The following is a 22,822-nucleotide window of genomic DNA, read 5'->3' on the forward strand; positions in this document are numbered from 1 at the left end:
TACCTCGGCAGGGAGACCAAGCTTCCCAAGCCAAGTAAGGTCAGGCAAGGGGGCTTGGCCGGAGTTCGAGTGTAAGGCTAGGCAGGACATTCGACCTTACCTCGGCAGGGAGACCCAGCTTCCCAAGCCTAGTAGAGTCAGGCAAGGGGGCTTGGCTGGAGTTCGAGTGTAAGGCTCGGCAGGACGTTCGACCTTACCTCGGCAGGGAGACCAAGCTTCCCAAGCCAAGTAGGAGAGGCAGGCAAGGGGACGTGGCCGGAGTTCGAGTGTAAGGCTCGGCAGGACGTTCGACCTTACCTCGGCAGGGAGACTAAGTTTCCCAAGCCTAGTAGGAGAGTCAGGCAAGGGGACTTGGCAGGAGTTCGAGTGTAAGGCTCGGCAGGACGTTCGACCTTACCTCGGCAGGGAGACCAAGCTTCCCAAGTCAAGTAGGCGAGTCAGACAAGGGGGCTTGTCCGGAGTTCGAGTGTAAGGCTCGGCAGGACGTTCGACCTTACCTCGGCAGGGAGACCAAGCTTCCCAAGCCAAGTAGGGACAGGCAAGGGGCCTTGGCCGGAGTTCGAGTGTAAGGCTCGGCAGGACGTTCGACCTTACCTCGGCAGGGAGACCAAGCTTCCCAAGCCAAGTAAGGTCAGGCAACGGGGCTTGCCCGGAGTTCGAGTGTAAGGCTCAGCAGGACGTTCTACCTTACCTCGGCAGGGAGACCAAGCTTCCCAAGCCAAGTAAGGTCAGGCAAGGGGGCTTGGCCGGAGTTCGAGTGTAAGGCTCGGATGGACATTCGACCTTACCTCGGCAGGGAGACCAAGCTTCCCAAGCCTAGTAGGGTAATGCAAGGGGGCTTGGCTGGAGTTCGAGTGTAAGGCTCGGCAGGACGTTCGACCTTACTTCGGCAGGGAGACCAAGCTTCCCAAGCCCAGTAGGAGAGGCAGGCAAGGGGGCTTGGCCGGAGTTCGAGTGTAAGGCTCGGCAGGGCGTTCGACATTATCTTGGCAGGGAAACCAAGCTTCCCAAGCCAAGTAAGGTCAGGCAAGGGGGCTTGGCCGGTGTACGAGTGTAAGGCTCGGCAGGACGTACGACCTTACCTCGGCAGGGAGACCAAATTCCCCAAGCCTAGTAGGAGAGTCAGGCAAGGGGGCTTGGCCGGAGTTCGAGTGTAAGGCTCGGCAGGACGTTCGACCTTACCTCGGCAGGGAGACCAAGCTTCCCAAGCCCAATAGGAGAGTCAGGCAAGGGGGCTTGGCCGGAGTTCGAGTGTAAGGCTCGGCAGGACGTTCGACCTTACCTCGGCAGGGAGACCAAGCTTCCCAAGCTTAGTGGGAGAGTCAGGAAAGGGGGCTTGGCCGGAGTTCGAGTGTAAGGCTCGGCAGGACTTTCGACCTTACCTCGGCAGGGAGACCAAGCTTCCCAAGCCTAGTAGGAGAGTCAGGCAAGGGGACTTGGTCGGAGTTCGAGTGTAAGGCTCGGCAGGACGTTCGACCTTACCTCGGCAGGGAGACCAAGCTTCCCAAGCCAAGTAAGGTCCGGCAAGGGGGCTTGGCCGGTGTTCGAGTGTAAGGCTCGGCAGGACGTACGACCTTACCTCGGCAGGGAGACCAAGTTTCCCAAGCCTAGTAGGAGAGTCAGGCAAGGGGGCTTGGCCGGAGTTCGAGTGTAAGGCTCGGCAGGAAGTTCGACCTTACCTCTGCAGGGAGACCAAGCTTCCCAAGCCTACTAGGAGAGTCAGGCAAGGGGACTCGGCCGGAGTTCGAGTGTAAGGCTCGGCAGGTCGTTCGACCTTACCTCGACAGGGGGGACAAGCTTCCCAAGCCAAGTAGGAGAGTCAGGCAAGGGGGCGCGGCCGGAGTTTGAGTGTAAGGCTCGGCAGGACGTTCGACCTTACCTCGGCAGGGAGACCAAGCTTCCCAAGCCTAGTAGGAGAGTCAGGCAAGGGGACTTGGCCGGAGTTCGAGTGTAAGGCTCGGCAGGACGTTCGACCTTACCTCGGCAGGGAGACCAAGCTTCCCAAGCCAAGTAAGGTCAGGCAAGGGGGCTTGGCCGGAGTTCGAGTGTAAGGCTCGGCAGGACGTTCGACCTTACCTCGGCAGGGAGACCAAGCTTCCCAAGCCTAGCAGGAGAGTCAGGCAAGGGGGCTTGTCCGGAGTTCAAGTTTAAGGCTCGGCAGGACGTTCGACCTTACCTCGGCAGGGAGACCTAACTTCCCAAGCCCAGTAGGAGAGTCAGGCAAGGGGGCTTGGCCCTAGTTCGAGTGTAAGGCTCGGCAGGGCGTTCGACATTATCTTGGCAGGGAGACCAAGCTTCCCAAGCCAAGTAAGGTCAGGCAAGGGGGCTTGGCCGGAGTTCGAGTGTAAGGCTCGGCAGGATGTTCGACCGTACCTCGGCAGGGAGACCAAGCTTCCCAAGCCTAGTGGGAGAGTCAGGCAAGGGGGCTTGGCCGGAGTTCGAGTGTAAGGCTCGGCAGGACGTTCGACCTTACCTCGGCAGGGAGTCCAAGCTTCCCAAGCCTAGTAGGAGAGTCAGGCAAGGGGGCTTGGCCGGAGTTCGAGTGTAAGGCTCGGCAGGACGTTCGACCTTACCTCGGCAGGGAGACCAAGCTTCCCAAGCCCAGTAGGAGAGTCAGGCAAGGGGACTTGTCCGGAGTTCGAGTGTAAGGCCCCGCAGGACCTTCGACCTTACCTCGGCAGGGAGACCAAGCTTCCCAAGCCAAGTAGGGACAGGCAAGGGGCCTTGGCCGGAGTTCGAGTGTAAGGCTCGGCAGGACGTTCGACCTTACCTCGGCAGGGAGACCAAGCTTCCCAAGCCAAGTAAGGTCAGGCATGGGGGCTTGGCCGGAGTCCGAGTGTAAGGCTCGGCAGGATGTTCGACCTTACGTCGGCAGGGAGACCAAGCTTCCCGAGCCTAGTAGGAGAGTCAGGCAAGGGGGCTTGACCGGAGTTCGAGTGTAAGGCTCGGCAGGACGTTCGACCTTACCTCAGCAGGGAGACCAAGCTTCCCAAGCCAAGTAGGAGAGTCAGGCAAGGGGACGTGGCCGGAGTTCGCGTGTAATTCTCGGCAGGACGTTCGACCTTACCTCAACAGGGAGACCAAGCTTCCCAAGCCTAGTAGGAGAGTCAGGCAAGGGGGCTTGGCCGGAGTTCGAGTGTAAGGCTCGGCAGGACGTTCGACCTTACCTCGGCAGGGAGACCAAGCTTCCCAAACCTAGTAGGAGAGTCAGGCAAGGGGGCTTGGCCGGAGTTCGCGTGTAAGGCTCGGCAGGACGTTCGACCTTACCTCGGCAGGGAGACCAAGATTCCCAAGCCTAGTAGGAGAGTCAGGCAAGGGGGCTTGGCCGGAGTTCGAGTGGAAGCCTCGGCAGGACGTTCGACCTTACCTCGGCAGGGAGACCAAGCTTCCCAAACCTAGTAGGAGAGTCAGGCAAGGGGGCTTGGCCGGAGTTCGAGTGGAAGCCTCGGCAGGACGTTCGACCTTACCTCGGCAGGGAGACCAAGCTTCCCAAGCCTAGCAGGAGAGTCAGGCAAGGGGGCTTGGCCGGAGTTCGAGTGTAAGGCTCGGCAGGACGTTCGACCTTACCTCGGCAGGGAGACCTAACTTCCCAAGCCCAGTAGGAGAGTCAGGCAAGGGGCCTTGGCCCTAGTTCGAGTGTAAGGCTCGGCAGGGCGTTCGACATTATCTTGGCAGGGAGACCAAGCTTCCCAAACCTAGTAGGAGAGTCAGGCAAGGGGGCTTGGCCGGAGTTCGCGTGTAAGGCTCGGCAGGACGTTCGACCTTACCTCGGCAGGGAGACCAAGATTCCCAAGCCTAGTAGGAGAGTCAGGCAAGGGGGCTTGGCCGGAGTTCGAGTGGAAGCCTCGGCAGAACGTTCGACCTTACCTCGGCAGGGAGACCAAGCTTCCCAAACCTAGTAGGAGAGTCAGGCAAGGGGGCTTGGCCGGAGTTCGAGTGGAAGCCTCGGCAGGACGTTCGACCTTACCTCGGCAGGGAGACCAAGCTTCCCAAGCCTAGTAGGAGAGTCAGGCAAGGGGGCTTGGCCAGAGTTCGAGTGTAATTCTCGGCAGGACGTTCGACCTTACCTCGGCAGGGAGACCAAGCTTCCCAAGCCTAGCAGGAGAGTCAGGCAAGGGGGCTTGGCCGGAGTTCGAGTGTAAGGCTCGGCAGGACGTTCGACCTTACCTCGGCAGGGAGACCTAACTTCCCAAGCCCAGTAGGAGAGTCAGGCAAGGGGCCTTGGCCCTAGTTCGAGTGTAAGGCTCGGCAGGGCGTTCGACATTATCTTGGCAGGGAGACCAAGCTTCCCAAGCCAAGTAAGATCAGGCAAGGGGGCTTGGCCGGAGTTCGAGTGTAAGGCTCGGCAGGATGTTCGACCTTACCTCGGCAGGGAGACCAAGCTTCCCAAGCCTAGTGGGAGAGTCAGGCAAGGGGGCTTGGCCGGAGTTCGAGTGTAAGGCTCGGCAGGACGTTCGACCTTACCTCGGCAGGGATTCCAAGCTTCCCAAGCCTAGTAGGAGAGTCAGGCAAGGGGGCTTGGCCGGAGTTCGAGTGTAAGGCTCGGCAGGACGTTCGACTTTACCTCGGCAGGGAGACCAAGGTTCCCAAGCCTAGTAGGAGAGTAAGGCAAGGGGGCTTGGCCGGAGTTCGAGTGTAAGGCTCGGCAGGACGTTCGACCTTACCTCGGCAGGGAGACCAAGCTTCCCAAGCCAAGTAGGGTCAGGCAAGGGGGCTTGGCCGGAGTTCGAGTGTAAGGCTCGGCAGGACGTTCGACCTTACCTCGGCAGGGAGACCAAGCTTCCCAAGCCTAGTAGGGTCAGGCAAGGGGGCTTGGCCGGAGTTCAAGTGTAAGGCTCGGCAGGACGTTCGACCTTACCTCGGCAGGGAGACCAATCTTCCCAAGCCCAGTAGGAGAGTCAGGCAAGGGGACTTGTCCGGAGTTCGAGTGTAAGGCCCCGCAGGACCTTCGACCTTACCTCGGCAGGGAGACCAAGCTTCCCAAGCCAAGTAGGGACAGGCAAGGGGCCTTGGCCGGAGTTCGAGTGTAAGGCTCGGCAGGACGTTCGACCTTACCTCGGCAGGGAGACCAAGCTTCCCAAGCCTAGTAGGGTCAGGCAATGGGGCTTGGCCGGAGTTCAAGTTTAATGCTCGGCAGGACATTCGACCTTACCTCGGCAGGGAGACCTAGCTTCCCAAGCCCAGTAGGAGAGTCAGGCAAGGGGGCTTGGCCCTAGTTCGAGTGTAAGGCTCGGCAGGGCGTTCGACATTATCTTGGCAGGGAGACCAAGCTTCCCAAGCCAAGTAAGGTCAGGCAAGGGGGCTTGGCCAGTGTTCGAGTGTAAGGCTTGGCAGGACATTCGACCTTACCTCGGCAGGGAGACCAAGCTTCCCAAGTCAAGTAGGCGAGTCAGACAAGGGGGCTTGTCCGGAGTTCGAGTGTAAGGCTCGGCAGGACGTTCGACCTTACCTCGGCAGGGAGACCAAGCTTCCCAAGCCAAGTAAGGTCAGGCAAGGGGGCTTGGCCGGAGTTCGAGTGTAAGGCTCAGCAGGACGTTCTACCTTACCTCGGCAGGGAGACCAAGCTTCCCAAGCCAAGTAAGGTCAGGCAAGGGGACTTGGCCGGAGTTCGAGTGTAAGGCTCGGCAGGGCGTTCGACATTATCTTGGCAGGGAGACCAAGCTTCCCAAGCCAAGTAAGGTCAGGCAAGGGGGCTTGGTCGGTGTTCGAGTGTAAGGCTCGGCAGGACGTACGACCTTACCTCGGCAGGGAGACCAAGCTTCCCAAGCCTAGTAGGAGAGTCAGGCAAGGGGGCTTGGCCGGAGTTCGAGTGTAAGGCTCGGCAGGACGTTCGACCTTACCTCGGCAGGGACACCAAGCTTCCCAAGCCTAGTAGGAGAGTCAGGCAAGGGGGCTTGGCCGGAGTTCGAGTGTAAGGCTCGGCAGGACGTTCGACCTTACCTCGGCAGGGAGACCAAGCTTCCCAAGCCTAGTAGGAGAGTCAGGCAAGGGGGCTTGGCCGGAGTTCGAGTGTAAGGCTCGGCAGGACGTTCGACCTTACCTCGGCAGGGAGACCAAGCTTCCCAAGCCTAGTAGGAGAGTCAGGCAAGGGGGCTTGACCGGAGTTCGAGTGTAAGGCTCGGCAGGACGTTCGACCTTACCTCGGCAGGGAGACCAAGCTTCCCAAGCCAAGTAGGGTCAGGCAAGGGGGCTTGGCCGGAGTTCGAGTGTAAGGCTCGGCAGGACGTTCGACCTTACCTCGGCAGGGAGACCAAGCTTCCCAAGCCAAGTAGGGTCAGGCAAGGGGGCTTGGCCGGAGTTCGAGTGTAAGGCTCGGCAGGACGGTCGACCTTACCTCGGCAGGGAGACCAAGCTTCCCAAGCCTAGTAGGAGAGTCAGGCAAGGGGGCTTGGCCCTAGTTCGAGTGTAAGGCTCGGCTGGGCGTTCGACATTATCTTGGCAGGGAGACCAAGCTTCCCAAGCCTAGTAGGGTCAGGCAAGGGGGCTTGGCTGGAGTTCGAGTGTAAGGCTCGGCAGGACGTTCGACCTTACCTCGGCAGGGAGACCAAGCTTCCCAAGCCCAGTAGTAGAGGCAGGCAAGGGGGCTTGGCCAGAGTTCGAGTGTAAGGCTCGGCAGGACGTTCAACCTTACCTCGGCAGGGAGACCAGGCTTCCCAAGCCAAGTAAGGTCAGGCAAGGGGGCTTGGCCGGAGTTCGAGTGTAAGGCTCGGCAGGATGTTCGACCTTGCCTCGGCAGGGAGACCAAGCTTCCCAAGCCTAGTAGGAGAGTCAGGCAAGGGGGCTTGGCCGGAGTTCGAGTGTAAGGCTCGGCAGGAAGTTCGACCTTACCTCGGCAGGGAGACCAAGCTTCCCAAGCCTAGTAGGAGAGTCAGGCAAGGGGACTTGGCCGGAGTTCGAGTGTAAGGCTCGGCAGGACGTTCGACCTTACCTCGGCAGGGAGACCAAGCTTCCCAAGCCAAGTAAGGTCAGGCAAAGGGGCTTGGCCGGAGTTCGAGTGTAAGGCTCGGCAGGACGTTCGACCTTACCTCGGCAGGGAGACCAAGCTTCCCAAGCCTAGTAGGGTCAGGCAATGGGGCTTGGCCGGAGTTCAAGTTTAAGGCTCGGCAGGACGTTCGACCTTACCTCGGCAGGGAGACCTAGCTTCCCAAGTCCAGTAGGAGAGTCAGGCAAGGGGGCTTGGCCCTAGTTCGAGTGTAAGGCTCAGCAGGACGTTCTACCTTACCTCGGCAGGGAGACCAAGCTTCCCAAGCCAAGTAAGGTCAGGCAAGGGGGCTTGGCCGGTGTACGAGTGTAAGGCTCGGCAGGACGTACGACCTTACCTCGGCAGGGAGACCAAGTTCCCCAAGCCTAGTCGGAGAGTCAGGCAAGGGGGCTTGGCCGGAGTTCGAGTGTAAGGCTCGGCAGGACGTTCGACCTTACCTCGGCAGGGAGACCAAGCTTCCCGAGCCCAATAGGAGAGTCAGGCAAGGGGGCGCGGCCGGAGTTCGAGTGTAAGGCTCGGCAGGATGTTCGACCTTACCTCGGCAGGGAGACCAAGCTTCCCGAGCCTAGTAGGAGAGTCAGGCAAGGGAGCTTGGCCGGAGCTCGAGTGTAAGGCTCGGCAGGACGTTCGACCTTACCTCGGCAGGGAAACCAAGCTTCCCAAGCCTAGTGGGAGAGTCAGGCAAGGGGGCTTGGCCGGAGTTCGAGTGTAAGGCTCGGCAGGAAGTTCGACCTTACCTCGGCAGGGAGACCAAGCTTCCCAAGCCTAGTAGGAGAGTCAGGCAAGGGGACTTGGTCGGAGTTCGAGTGTAAGGCTCGGCAGGACGTTCGACCTTACCTCGGCAGGGAGACCAAGCTTCCCAAGCCAAGTAAGGTCCGGCAAGGGGGCTTGGCCGGTGTTCGAGTGTAAGGCTCGGCAGGACGTACGACCTTACCTCGGCAGGGAGACCAAGTTTCCCAAGCCTAGTAGGAGAGTCAGGCAAGGGAGCTTGGCCGGAGTTCGAGTGTAAGGCTCGGCAGGACGTTCGACCTTACCTCGGCAGGGAGACCAATCTTCCCAAGCCAAGTAGGGAAAGGCAAGGGGGCTTGGCCGGAGTTCGAGTGTAAGGCTCGGCAGGGCGTTCGACATTATCTTGGCAGGGAGACCAAGCTTCCCAAGCCAAGTAAGGTCAGGCAAGGGGGCTTGGCCGGTGTACGAGTGTAAGGCTCGGCAGGACGTACGACCTTACCTCGGCAGTGTGGCCAAGTTCCCCAAGCCTAGTAGGATAGTCAGGCACGGGGGCGCGGCCGGAGTTTGAGTGTAAGGCTCGGCAGGACGTTCGACCTTACCTCGGCAGGGAGACCAAGCTTCCCAAGCCTAGTAGGAGAGTCAGGCAAGGGGACTTGGCCGGAGTTCGAGTGTAAGGCTCGGCAGGACGTTCGACCTTACCTCGGCAGGGAGACCAAGCTTCCCAAGCCAAGTAAGGTCAGGCAAGGGGGCTTGGCCGGAGTTCGAGTGTAATGCTTGGCAGGACGTTCGACCTTACCTCGGCAGGGAGACCGAGCTTCCCAAGCCTAGTAGGAGAGTCAGGCAAGGGGACTTGGCCGGAGTTCGAGTGTAAGGCTCGGCAGGACGTTCGACCTTACCTCGGCAGGGAGACCAAGCTTCCCAAGCCTAGTAGGAGAGTCAGGCAAGGGGGCTTAGCCGGAGTTCGAGTGAAAGGCTCGGCAGGACGTTCGGCCTTACCTCGGCAGGGAGACCAAGCTTCCCAAGCCTAATAGGGTCAGGCAAGGGGGCTTGGCCGGAGTTCGAGTGTGAGGCTCGGCAGGACGTTCGACCTTACCTCGGCAGGGAGACCAAGCTTCCCAAGCCAAGTAAGGTCAGGCAAGGGGGCTTGGCCGGAGTTCGAGTGTAAGGCTCGGCAGGATGTTCGACCTTACCTCGGCAGGGAGACCAAGCTTCCCAAGCCTAGTAGGAGAGTCAGGCAAGGGGGCTTGGCCGGAGTTCGAGTGGAAGGCTCGACAGGACGTTCGACCTTACCTCGGCAGGGACACCAAGCTTCCCAAGCCTAGTAGGAGAGTCAGGCAAGGGGGCTTGGCCGGAGTTCGAGTGTAAGGCTCGGCAGGACGTTCGACCTTACCTCGGCAGGGAGACCAAGCTTCCCAAGCCTAGTAGGAGAGTCAGGCAAGGGGGCTTGGCCGGAGTTCGAGTGTAAGGCTCGGCAGGACGTTCGACCTTACCTCGGCAGGGAGACCAAGGTTCCCAAGCCTAGTAGGAGAGTCAGGCAAGGGGGCTTGACCGGAGTTCGAGTGTAAGGCTCGGCAGGACGTTCGACCTTACCTCGGCAGGGAGACCAAGCTTCCCAAGCCAAGTAGGGTCAGGCAAGGGGGCTTGGCCGGAGTTCGAGTGTAAGGCTCGGCAGGACGTTCGACCTTACCTCGGCAGGGAGACCAAGCTTCCCAAGCCAAGTAGGGTCAGGCAAGGGGGCTTGGCCGGAGTTCGAGCGTAAGGCTCGGCAGGACGGTCGACCTTACCTCGGCAGGGAGACCAAGCTTCCCAAGCCAAGTAGGGACAGGCAAGGGGCCTTGGCCGGAGTTCGAGCGTAAGGCTCGGCAGGACGTTCGACCTTACCTCGGCAGGGAGACCAAGCTTCCCAAGCCAAGTAAGGTCAGGCATGGGGGCTTGGCCGGAGTCCGAGTGTAAGGCTCGGCAGGATGTTCGACCTTACGTCGGCAGTGAGACCAAGCATCCCGAGCCTAGTAGGAGAGTCAGGCAAGGGAGCTTCGCCGGAGTTCGAGTGTAAGGCTCGGCAGGACGTTCGACCTTACCTCGGCAGGGAGACCAAGCTTCCCAAGCCTAGTGGGAGAGTCAGGCAAGGGGGCTTGGCCGGAGTTCGAGTGTAAGGCTCGGCAGGAAGTTCGACCTTACCTCGGCAGGGAGACCAAGATTCCCAAGCCTAGTAGGAGAGTCAGGCAAGGGGACTTGGTCGGAGTTCGAGTGTAAGGCTCGGCAGGACGTACGACCTTACCTCGGCAGGGAGACCAAGCTTCCCAAGCCAAGTAGTGTCAGGCAAGGGGGCTTGGCCGGAGTTCGAGTGTAAGGCTCAGCAGGACGTTCTACCTTACCTCGGCAGGGAGACCAAGCTTCCCAAGCCAAGTAAGGTCAGGCAAGGGGGCTTGGCCGGAGTTCGAGTGTAAGGCTAGGCAGGACATTCGACCTTACCTCGGCAGGGAGACCCAGCTTCCCAAGCCTAGTAGAGTCAGGCAAGGGGGCTTGGCTGGAGTTCGAGTGTAAGGCTCGGCAGGACGTTCGACCTTACCTCGGCAGGGAGACCAAGCTTCCCAAGCCAAGTAGGAGAGGCAGGCAAGGGGACGTGGCCGGAGTTCGAGTGTAAGGCTCGGCAGGACGTTCGACCTTACCTCGGCAGGGAGACTAAGTTTCCCAAGCCTAGTAGGAGAGTCAGGCAAGGGGACTTGGCAGGAGTTCGAGTGTAAGGCTCGGCAGGACGTTCGACCTTACCTCGGCAGGGAGACCAAGCTTCCCAAGTCAAGTAGGCGAGTCAGACAAGGGGGCTTGTCCGGAGTTCGAGTGTAAGGCTCGGCAGGACGTTCGACCTTACCTCGGCAGGGAGACCAAGCTTCCCAAGCCAAGTAGGGACAGGCAAGGGGCCTTGGCCGGAGTTCGAGTGTAAGGCTCGGCAGGACGTTCGACCTTACCTCGGCAGGGAGACCAAGCTTCCCAAGCCAAGTAAGGTCAGGCAACGGGGCTTGCCCGGAGTTCGAGTGTAAGGCTCAGCAGGACGTTCTACCTTACCTCGGCAGGGAGACCAAGCTTCCCAAGCCAAGTAAGGTCAGGCAAGGGGGCTTGGCCGGAGTTCGAGTGTAAGGCTCGGATGGACATTCGACCTTACCTCGGCAGGGAGACCAAGCTTCCCAAGCCTAGTAGGGTAATGCAAGGGGGCTTGGCTGGAGTTCGAGTGTAAGGCTCGGCAGGACGTTCGACCTTACTTCGGCAGGGAGACCAAGCTTCCCAAGCCCAGTAGGAGAGGCAGGCAAGGGGGCTTGGCCGGAGTTCGAGTGTAAGGCTCGGCAGGGCGTTCGACATTATCTTGGCAGGGAAACCAAGCTTCCCAAGCCAAGTAAGGTCAGGCAAGGGGGCTTGGCCGGTGTACGAGTGTAAGGCTCGGCAGGACGTACGACCTTACCTCGGCAGGGAGACCAAATTCCCCAAGCCTAGTAGGAGAGTCAGGCAAGGGGGCTTGGCCGGAGTTCGAGTGTAAGGCTCGGCAGGACGTTCGACCTTACCTCGGCAGGGAGACCAAGCTTCCCAAGCCCAATAGGAGAGTCAGGCAAGGGGGCTTGGCCGGAGTTCGAGTGTAAGGCTCGGCAGGACGTTCGACCTTACCTCGGCAGGGAGACCAAGCTTCCCAAGCTTAGTGGGAGAGTCAGGAAAGGGGGCTTGGCCGGAGTTCGAGTGTAAGGCTCGGCAGGACTTTCGACCTTACCTCGGCAGGGAGACCAAGCTTCCCAAGCCTAGTAGGAGAGTCAGGCAAGGGGACTTGGTCGGAGTTCGAGTGTAAGGCTCGGCAGGACGTTCGACCTTACCTCGGCAGGGAGACCAAGCTTCCCAAGCCAAGTAAGGTCCGGCAAGGGGGCTTGGCCGGTGTTCGAGTGTAAGGCTCGGCAGGACGTACGACCTTACCTCGGCAGGGAGACCAAGTTTCCCAAGCCTAGTAGGAGAGTCAGGCAAGGGGGCTTGGCCGGAGTTCGAGTGTAAGGCTCGGCAGGAAGTTCGACCTTACCTCTGCAGGGAGACCAAGCTTCCCAAGCCTACTAGGAGAGTCAGGCAAGGGGACTCGGCCGGAGTTCGAGTGTAAGGCTCGGCAGGTCGTTCGACCTTACCTCGACAGGGGGGACAAGCTTCCCAAGCCAAGTAGGAGAGTCAGGCAAGGGGGCGCGGCCGGAGTTTGAGTGTAAGGCTCGGCAGGACGTTCGACCTTACCTCGGCAGGGAGACCAAGCTTCCCAAGCCTAGTAGGAGAGTCAGGCAAGGGGACTTGGCCGGAGTTCGAGTGTAAGGCTCGGCAGGACGTTCGACCTTACCTCGGCAGGGAGACCAAGCTTCCCAAGCCAAGTAAGGTCAGGCAAGGGGGCTTGGCCGGAGTTCGAGTGTAAGGCTCGGCAGGACGTTCGACCTTACCTCGGCAGGGAGACCAAGCTTCCCAAGCCTAGCAGGAGAGTCAGGCAAGGGGGCTTGTCCGGAGTTCAAGTTTAAGGCTCGGCAGGACGTTCGACCTTACCTCGGCAGGGAGACCTAACTTCCCAAGCCCAGTAGGAGAGTCAGGCAAGGGGGCTTGGCCCTAGTTCGAGTGTAAGGCTCGGCAGGGCGTTCGACATTATCTTGGCAGGGAGACCAAGCTTCCCAAGCCAAGTAAGGTCAGGCAAGGGGGCTTGGCCGGAGTTCGAGTGTAAGGCTCGGCAGGATGTTCGACCGTACCTCGGCAGGGAGACCAAGCTTCCCAAGCCTAGTAGGAGAGTCAGGCAAGGGGGCTTGGCCGGAGTTCGAGTGTAAGGCTCGGCAGGACGTTCGACCTTACCTCGGCAGGGAGTCCAAGCTTCCCAAGCCTAGTAGGAGAGTCAGGCAAGGGGGCTTGGCCGGAGTTCGAGTGTAAGGCTCGGCAGGACGTTCGACCTTACCTCGGCAGGGAGACCAAGCTTCCCAAGCCCAGTAGGAGAGTCAGGCAAGGGGACTTGTCCGGAGTTCGAGTGTAAGGCCCCGCAGGACCTTCGACCTTACCTCGGCAGGGAGACCAAGCTTCCCAAGCCAAGTAGGGACAGGCAAGGGGCCTTGGCCGGAGTTCGAGTGTAAGGCTCGGCAGGACGTTCGACCTTACCTCGGCAGGGAGACCAAGCTTCCCAAGCCAAGTAAGGTCAGGCATGGGGGCTTGGCCGGAGTCCGAGTGTAAGGCTCGGCAGGATGTTCGACCTTACGTCGGCAGGGAGACCAAGCTTCCCGAGCCTAGTAGGAGAGTCAGGCAAGGGGGCTTGACCGGAGTTCGAGTGTAAGGCTCGGCAGGACGTTCGACCTTACCTCAGCAGGGAGACCAAGCTTCCCAAGCCAAGTAGGAGAGTCAGGCAAGGGGACGTGGCCGGAGTTCGCGTGTAATTCTCGGCAGGACGTTCGACCTTACCTCAACAGGGAGACCAAGCTTCCCAAGCCTAGTAGGAGAGTCAGGCAAGGGGGCTTGGCCGGAGTTCGAGTGTAAGGCTCGGCAGGACGTTCGACCTTACCTCGGCAGGGAGACCAAGCTTCCCAAACCTAGTAGGAGAGTCAGGCAAGGGGGCTTGGCCGGAGTTCGCGTGTAAGGCTCGGCAGGACGTTCGACCTTACCTCGGCAGGGAGACCAAGATTCCCAAGCCTAGTAGGAGAGTCAGGCAAGGGGGCTTGGCCGGAGTTCGAGTGGAAGCCTCGGCAGGACGTTCGACCTTACCTCGGCAGGGAGACCAAGCTTCCCAAACCTAGTAGGAGAGTCAGGCAAGGGGGCTTGGCCGGAGTTCGAGTGGAAGCCTCGGCAGGACGTTCGACCTTACCTCGGCAGGGAGACCAAGCTTCCCAAGCCTAGTAGGAGAGTCAGGCAAGGGGGCTTGGCCAGAGTTCGAGTGTAATTCTCGGCAGGACGTTCGACCTTACCTCGGCAGGGAGACCAAGCTTCCCAAGCCTAGCAGGAGAGTCAGGCAAGGGGGCTTGGCCGGAGTTCGAGTGTAAGGCTCGGCAGGACGTTCGACCTTACCTCGGCAGGGAGACCTAACTTCCCAAGCCCAGTAGGAGAGTCAGGCAAGGGGCCTTGGCCCTAGTTCGAGTGTAAGGCTCGGCAGGGCGTTCGACATTATCTTGGCAGGGAGACCAAGCTTCCCAAGCCAAGTAAGATCAGGCAAGGGGGCTTGGCCGGAGTTCGAGTGTAAGGCTCGGCAGGATGTTCGACCTTACCTCGGCAGGGAGACCAAGCTTCCCAAGCCTAGTGGGAGAGTCAGGCAAGGGGGCTTGGCCGGAGTTCGAGTGTAAGGCTCGGCAGGACGTTCGACCTTACCTCGGCAGGGATTCCAAGCTTCCCAAGCCTAGTAGGAGAGTCAGGCAAGGGGGCTTGGCCGGAGTTCGAGTGTAAGGCTCGGCAGGACGTTCGACTTTACCTCGGCAGGGAGACCAAGGTTCCCAAGCCTAGTAGGAGAGTAAGGCAAGGGGGCTTGGCCGGAGTTCGAGTGTAAGGCTCGGCAGGACGTTCGACCTTACCTCGGCAGGGAGACCAAGCTTCCCAAGCCAAGTAGGGTCAGGCAAGGGGGCTTGGCCGGAGTTCGAGTGTAAGGCTCGGCAGGACGTTCGACCTTACCTCGGCAGGGAGACCAAGCTTCCCAAGCCTAGTAGGGTCAGGCAAGGGGGCTTGGCCGGAGTTCAAGTGTAAGGCTCGGCAGGACGTTCGACCTTACCTCGGCAGGGAGACCAATCTTCCCAAGCCCAGTAGGAGAGTCAGGCAAGGGGACTTGTCCGGAGTTCGAGTGTAAGGCCCCGCAGGACCTTCGACCTTACCTCGGCAGGGAGACCAAGCTTCCCAAGCCAAGTAGGGACAGGCAAGGGGCCTTGGCCGGAGTTCGAGTGTAAGGCTCGGCAGGACGTTCGACCTTACCTCGGCAGGGAGACCAAGCTTCCCAAGCCTAGTAGGGTCAGGCAATGGGGCTTGGCCGGAGTTCAAGTTTAATGCTCGGCAGGACATTCGACCTTACCTCGGCAGGGAGACCTAGCTTCCCAAGCCCAGTAGGAGAGTCAGGCAAGGGGGCTTGGCCCTAGTTCGAGTGTAAGGCTCGGCAGGGCGTTCGACATTATCTTGGCAGGGAGACCAAGCTTCCCAAGCCAAGTAAGGTCAGGCAAGGGGGCTTGGCCAGTGTTCGAGTGTAAGGCTTGGCAGGACATTCGACCTTACCTCGGCAGGGAGACCAAGCTTCCCAAGTCAAGTAGGCGAGTCAGACAAGGGGGCTTGTCCGGAGTTCGAGTGTAAGGCTCGGCAGGACGTTCGACCTTACCTCGGCAGGGAGACCAAGCTTCCCAAGCCAAGTAAGGTCAGGCAAGGGGGCTTGGCCGGAGTTCGAGTGTAAGGCTCAGCAGGACGTTCTACCTTACCTCGGCAGGGAGACCAAGCTTCCCAAGCCAAGTAAGGTCAGGCAAGGGGACTTGGCCGGAGTTCGAGTGTAAGGCTCGGCAGGGCGTTCGACATTATCTTGGCAGGGAGACCAAGCTTCCCAAGCCAAGTAAGGTCAGGCAAGGGGGCTTGGTCGGTGTTCGAGTGTAAGGCTCGGCAGGACGTACGACCTTACCTCGGCAGGGAGACCAAGTTCCCCAAGCCTAGTAGGAGAGTCAGGCAAGGGGGCTTGGCCGGAGTTCGAGTGTAAGGCTCGGCAGGATGTTCGACCGTACCTCGGCAGGGAGGCCAAGCTTCCCAAGCCCAATAGGAGAGTCAGGCAAGGGGGCTTGGCCGGAGTTCGAGTGTAAGGCTCGGCAGGATGTTCGACCTTACCTCGGCAGGGAGACCAAGCTTCCCGAGCCTAGTAGGAGAGTCAGGCAAGGGAGCTTCGCCGGAGTTCGAGTGTAAGGCTCGGCAGGACGTTCGACCTTACCTCGGCAGGGAGACCAAGCTTCCCAAGCCTAGTGGGAGAGTCAGGCAAGGGGGCTTGGCCGGAGTTCGAGTGTAAGGCTCGGCAGGAAGTTCGACCTTACCTCGGCAGGGAGACCAAGCTTCCCAAGCCTAGTAGGAGAGTCAGGCAAGGGGACTTGGTCGGAGTTCGAGTGTAAGGCTCGGCAGGACGTTCGACCTTACCTCGGCAGGGAGACCAAGCTTCCCAAGCCAAGTAAGGTCAGGCAAGGGGGCTTGGCCGGTGTTCGAGTGTAAGGCTCGGCAGGACGTTCGACCTTACCTCGGCAGGGAGACCAAGCTTCCCAAGCCTAGTAGGGTCAGGCAAGGGGGCTTGGCCGGAGTTCAAGTGTAAGGCTCGGCAGGACGTTCGACCTTACCTCAGCAGGGAGACCTAGCTTCCCAAGCCCAGTAGGAGAGTCAGGCAAGGGGACTTTTCCGGAGTTCGAGTGTAAGGCCCCGCAGGACGTTCGACCTTACCTCGGCAGGGAGACCAAGCTTCCCAAGCCTAGCAGGAGAGTCAGGCAAGGGGGCTTGGCCGGAGTTCAAGTTTAAGGCTCGGCAGGACGTTCGACCTTACCTCGGCAGGGAGACCTAGCTTCCCAAGCCCAGTAGGAGAGTCAGGCAAGGGGGCTTGGCCCTAGTTCGAGTGCAAGGCTCGGAAGGCGTTCGACATTATCTTGGCAGGGAGACCAAGCTTCCCAAGCCTAGTAGGGTCAGGCAAGGGGGCTTGGCCGGAGTTCGAGTGTAAGGCTCGGCAGGACGTTCGACCTTACCTCGGCAGGGAGACCAAGCTTCCCAAGCCTAGTAGGGTCAGGCAAGGGGGCTTGGCCGGAGTTCGAGTGTAAGGCTCGGCAGGACGTTCAACCTTACCTCGGCAGGGAGACCAGGCTTCCCAAGCCAAGTAAGGTCAGGCAAGGGGGCTTCGCCGGAGTTCGAGTGTAAGGCTCGGCAGGATGTTCGACCTTACCTCGGCAGGGAGACCAAGCTTCCCTAGCCTAGTAGGAGAGTCAGGCAAGGGGCCTTGGCCGGAGTTCGAGTGTAAGGCTCGGCAGGACGTTCGACCTTACCTCGGCAGGGAGACCAAGCTTCCCAAGCCTAGTAGGAGAGTCAGGCAAGGGGGCTTAGACGGAGTTCGAGTGAAAGGCTCGGCAGGACGTTCGACCTTACCTCGGCAGGGAGACCAAGCTTCCCAAGCCTAATAGGGTCAGGCAAGGGGGCTGGGCCGGAGTTCGAGTGTGAGGCTCGGCAGGACGTTCGACCTTACCTCGGCAGGGAGACCAAGCTTCCCAAGCCAAGTAAGGTCAGGCAAAGGGGCTTGGCCGGAGTTCGAGTGTAAGGCTCGGCAGGACGTTCGACCTTACCTCGGCAGGGAGACCAAGCTTCCCAAGCCTAGTAGGAGAGTCAGGCAAGGGGGCTTGGCCGGAGTTCGAGTGTAAGGCTCGGCAGGACGTTCGACCTTACCTCGGCAGGGAGACCAAGCTTCCCAAGCCTAGTGGGAGAGTCAGGCAAGGGGGCTTGGCCGGAGTTCGAGTGTAAGGCTCGGCAGGAAGTTCGACCTTACCTCGGCAGGGAGACCAAGCTTCCCAAGCCTAGTAGGAGAGTCAGACAAGGGGACTTGGTCGGAGTTCGAGTGTAAGGCTCGGCAGGACGTTCGACCTTACCTCGGCAGGGAGACGAAGCTTCCCAAGCCAAGTAAGGTCAGGCAAGGGGGCTTGGCCGGTGTTCGAGTGTAAGGCTCGGCAGGACGTACGACCTTACCTCGGCAGGGAGACCAAGTTTCCCAAGCCTAGTAGGAGAGTCAGGCAAGGGGGCTTGGCCGGAGTTCGAGTGTAAGGCTCGGCAGGACGTTCGACCTTACCTCGGCAGGGAGACCAAGATTCCCAAGCCAATTAGGGAAAGGCAAGGGGCCTTGGCCGGAGTTCGAGTGTAAGGCTCGGCAGGACGTTCGACCTTACCTCGGCAGGGAGACCAAGTTTCCCAAGCCTAGTAGGAGAGTCAGGCGAGGGGGCGCGGCCGGAGTTCGAGTGTAAGGCTCGGCAGGATGTTCGACCTTACATCGGCAGGGAGACCAAGCTTCCCAAGCCTAGTAGGAGAGTCAGGCAAGGGGGCTTGGCCGGAGTTCGAGTGTAAGGCTCGGCAGTAAGTTCGACCTTACCTCTGCAGGGAGACCAAGCCTCCCAAGCCTACTAGGAGAGTCAGGCAAGGGGACTCGGCCGGAGTTCGAGTGTAAGGCTCGGCAGGTCATTCGACCTTACCTCGGCAGGGGGGACAAGCTTCCCAAGCCAAGTAGGAGAGTCCGGCAAGGGGACTTGGCCGGAGTTCGAGTGTAAGGCTCGGCAGGACGTTCGACCTTACCTCGGCAGGGAGACCAAGCTTCCCAAGCCAAGTAAGGTCAGGCAAGGGGGCTTGGCCGGAGTTCGAGTGTAAGGCTCGGCAGGACGTTCGACCTTACCTCGGCAGGGAGACCAAGCTTCCCAAGGCCAGTAGTAGAGGCAGGCAAGGGGGCTTGGCCAGAGTTCGAGTGTAAGGCTCGGCAGGACGTTCAACCTTACCTCGGAAGGGAGACCAGGCTTCCCAAGCCAAGTAAGGTCAGGCAAGGGGGCTTGGCCGGAGTTCGAGTGTAAGGCTCGGCAGGATGTTCGACCTTACCTCGGCAGGGAGACCAAGCTTCCCTAGCCTAGTAGGAGAGTCAGGCAAGGGGACTTGGCCGGAGTTCGAGTGTAAGGCTCGGCAGGACGTTCGACCTTACCTCGGCAGGGAGACCAAGCTTCCCAAGCCTAATAGGGTCAGGCAAGGGGGCTTGGCCGGAGTTCGAGTGTGAGGCTCGGCAGGACGTTCGACCTTACCTCGGCAGGGAGACCAAGCTTCCCAAGCCAAGTAAGGTCAGGCAAAGGGGCTTGGCCGGAGTTCGAGTGTAAGGCTCGGCAGGATGTTCGACCTTACCTCGGCAGGGAGACCAAGCTTCCCAAGCCTAGTAGGAGAGTCAGGCAAGGGGGCTTGGCCGGAGTTCGAGTGTAAGGCTCGGCAGGACGTTCGACCTTACCTCGGCAGGGAGACCAAGCTTCCCAAGCCTAGTAGGAGAGTCAGGCAAGGGGGCTTGGCCGGAGTTCGAGTGGAAGGCTCGGCAGGACGTTCGACCTTACCTCGGCAGGGAGACCAAGCTTCCCAAGCCTAGTAGGAGAGTCAGGCAAGGGGGCTTGGCCGGAGTTCGAGTGTAAGGCTCGGCAGGACGTTCGACCTTACCTCGGCAGGGAGACCAAGCTTCCCAAGCCTAGTAGGAGAGTCAGGCAAGGGGGCTTGGCCGGAGTTCGAGTGTAAGGCTCGGCAGGACGTTCGACCTTACCTCGGCAGGGAGACCAAGCTTCCCAAGCCAAGTAGGGTCAGGCAAGGGGGCTTGGCCTGAATTCGAGTGTAAGTCTCGGCAGGACGTTCGACCTTACCTCGGCAGGGAGACCAAGCTTCCCAAGCCAAGTAGGGTCAGGCAAGGGGGCTTGGCCGGAGTTCGAGTGTAAGGCTCGGCAGGACGTTCGACCTTACCTCGGCAGGGAGACCAAGCTTCACAAGCCTAGTAGGGTCAGGCAAGGGGGCTTGGCCGGAGTTCAAGTGTAAGGCTCGGCAGGACGTTCAACCTTACCTCGGCAGGGAGACCAGGCTTCCCAAGACAAGTAAGGTCAGGCAAGGGGGCTTGGCCGGAGTTCGAGTGTAAGGCTCGGCAGGATGTTCGACCTTACCTCGGCAGGGAGACCAAGCTTCCCTAGCCTAGTAGGAGAGTCAGGCAAGGGGACTTGGCCGGAGTTCGAGTGTAAGGCTCGGCAGGACGTTCGACCTTACCTCGGCAGGGAGACCAAGCTTCCCAAGCCTAGTAGGAGAGTCAGGCAAGGGGGCTTAGACGGAGTTCGAGTGAAAGGCTCGGCAGGATGTTCGACCTTACCTCGTCAGGGAGACCAAGCTTCCCAAGCCTAATAGGGTCAGGCAAGGGGGCTGGGCCGGAGTTCTAGTGTGAGGCTCGGCAGGACGTTCGACCTTGCCTCGGCAGGGAGACCAAGCTTCCCAAGCCAAGTAAGGTCAGGCAAAGGGGCTTGGCCGGAGTTCGAGTGTAAGGCTCGGCAGGATGTTCGACCTTACCTCGGCAGGGAGACCAAGCTTCCCAAGCCTAGTAGGAGAGTCAGGCAAGGGGGCTTGGCCGGAGTTCGAGTGGAAGGCTCGGCAGGACGTTCGACCTTACCTCGGCAGGGAGACCAAGCTTCCCAAGCCTAGTAGGAGAGTCAGGCAAGGGGGCTTGGCCGGAGTTCGAGTGTAAGGCTCGGCAGGACGTTCGACCTTACCTCGGCAGGGAGACCAAGCTTCCCAAGCCTAGTAGGAGAGTCAGGCAAGGGGGCTTGGCCGGAGTTCGAGTGTAAGGCTCGGCAGGACGTTCGACCTTACCTCGGCAGTGAGACCAAGCTTCCCAAGCCTAATAGGAGAGTCAGGCAAGGGGGCTTGGCCGGAGTTCGAGTGTAAGGCTCGGCAGGACGTTCGACCTTACCTCGGCAGGGAGACCAAGCTTCCCAAGCCTAGTAGGAGAGTCAGGCAAGGGGGCTTGGCCGGAGTTCGAGTGTAAGGCTCGGCAGGACGTTCGACCTTACCTCGGCAGGGAGACCAAGCTTCCCAAGCCAAGTAGGGTCAGGCAAGGGGGCTTGGCCTGAGTTCGAGTGTAAGTCTCGGCAGGACGTTCGACCTTACCTCGGCAGGGAGACCAAGCTTCCCAAGCCAAGTAGGGTCAGGCAAGGGGGCTTGGCCGGAGTTCGAGTGTAAGGCTCGGCAGGACGTTCGACCTTACCTCGGCAGGGAGACCAAGCTCCCCAAGCCTAGTAGGGTCAGGCAAGGGGGCTTGGCCGGAGTTCAAGTGTAAGGCTCGGCAGGACGTTCAACCTTACCTCGGCAGGGAGACCAGGCTTCCCAAGCCAAGTAAGGTCAGGCAAGGGGGCTTGGCCGGAGTTCGAGTGTAATTCTCGGCAGGACGTTCAACCTTACCTCGGCAGGGAGACCAAGCTTCCCAAGCCTAGTAGGAGAGTCAGGCAAGGGGGCTTGGCAGGAGTTCGAGTGTAAGGCTCGGCAGGACGTTCGACCTTACCTCGGCAGGGAGACCAAGCTTCCCAAGCCTAGTAGGAGAGTCAGGCAAGGGGGCTTGGCCGGAGTTCGAGTGTAAGGCTCGGCAGGACGTTCGACCTTACCTCGGCAGGGAGACCAAGGTTCCCAAGCCTCGTAGGAGAGTCAGGCAAGGGGGCTTGGCCGGAGTTCGAGTGTAAGGCTCGGCAGGACGTTCGACCTTACCTCGGCAGGGAGACCAAGCTTCCCAAGCCAAGTAGGGTCAGGCAAGGGGGCTTGGCCGGAGTTCAAGTGTAAGGCTCGGCAGGACGTTCGACCTTACCTCGGCAGGGAGACCAAGCTTCCCAAGCCAAGTAAGGTCAGGCAAGGGGGCTTGGCCGGAGTTCGAGTGTAAGGCTCGGCAGGACATTCGACCTTACCTCGGCAGGGAGACCCAGCTTCCCAAGCCTAGTAGGGTCAGGCAAGGGGGCTTGGCTGGAGTTCGAGTGTAAGGCTCGGCAGGACGTTCGACCTTACCTCGGCAGGGAGACCAAGCTTCCCAAGCCAAGTAGGAGAGTCAGGCAAGGGGACGTGGCCGGAGTTCGAGTTTAAGGCTCGGCAGGACGTTCGACCTTACCGCGGCAGGGAGACCAAGCTTCCCAAGCCTAGTAGGAGAATCAGGCAAGGGGACTTGGCCCGAGTTCGAGTGTAAGGCTCGGCAGGACATTCGACCTTACCTCGGCAGGGAGACTAAGTTTCCCAAGCCTAGTAGGAGAGTCAGGCAAGGGGACTTGGCAGGAGTTCGAGTGTAAGGCTCGGCAGGACGTTCGACCTTACCTCGGCAGGGAGACCCAGCTTCCCAAGCCAAGTAGGAGAGTCAGGCAAGGGGACGTGGCTGGAGTTCGAGTGTAAGGCTCGGCAGGACGTTCGACCTTACCTCGGCAGGGAGACTAAGTTTCCCAAGCCTAGTAGGAGAGTCAGGCAAGGGGACTTGGCAGGAGTTCGAGTGTAAGGCTCGGCAGGACGTTCGACCTTACCGCGGCAGGGAGACCAAGCTTCCCAAGCCTAGTAGGAGAGTCAGGCAAGGGGACTTGGCTCGAGTTCGAGTGTAAGGCTCGGCAGAACGTTCGACCTTACCTCGGCAGTGAGACCAAGCTTCCCAAGCCTAGTAGGAGAGTCAGGCAAGGGGGCTTGGCCGGAGTTCGAGTGTAAGGCTCGGCAGGACGTTCGACCTTACCTCGGCAGGGAGACCAAGCTTCCCAAGCCTGGTAGGAGAGTCAGGCAAGGGGACTTGGCAGGAGTTCGAGTGTAAGGCTCCGCAGGACATTCAACCTTACCTCGTCAGGGAGACCAAGCTTCCCAAGCCTAGTAGGAGAGTCAGGCAAGGGGGCTTGGCCGGAGTTCGAGTGTAAGGCTCGGCAGGACGTTCGACCTTACCTCGGCAGGGCGACCAAGCTTCCCAAGCCTAGTAGGGTCAGGCAAGTGGGCTTGGCCGGAGTTCGAGTGTAAGGCTCGGCAGGACGTTCGACCTTACCTCGGCAGGGAGACCAAGCTTCCCAAGCCTAGTAGGAGAGTCAGGCAAGGGGACTTGGCAGGAGTTCGAGTGTAAGGCTCGGCAGGACGTTCGACCTTACCTCGGCAGGGAGACCCAGCTTCCCAAGCCTAGTAGGGTCAGGCAAGGGGGCTTGGCTGGAGTTCGAGTGTAAGGCTCGGCAGGACGTTCGACCTTACCTCGGCAGGGAGACCAAGCTTCCCAAGCCAAGTAGGAGAGTCAGGCAAGGGGACGTGGCCGGAGTTCGAGTGTAAGGCTCGGCAGGACGTTCGACCTTACCGCGGCAGGGAGACCAAGCTTCCCAAGCCTAGTAGGAGAATCAGGCAAGGGGACTTGGCCCGAGTTCGAGTGTAAGGCTCGGCAGGACATTCGACCTTACCTCGGCAGGGAGACTAAGTTTCCCAAGCCTAGTAGGAGAGTCAGGCAAGGGGACTTGGCAGGAGTTCGAGTGTAAGGCTCGGCAGGACGTTCGACCTTACCTCGGCAGGGAGACCCAGCTTCCCAAGCCAAGTAGGAGAGTCAGGCAAGGGGACGTGGCTGGAGTTCGAGTGTAAGGCTCGGCA

Source organism: Vidua macroura (assembly GCF_024509145.1).
Source record: "Vidua macroura isolate BioBank_ID:100142 chromosome W unlocalized genomic scaffold, ASM2450914v1 whyW_random_scaffold_38, whole genome shotgun sequence".
Lineage (NCBI taxonomy): Eukaryota > Metazoa > Chordata > Aves > Passeriformes > Viduidae > Vidua > Vidua macroura.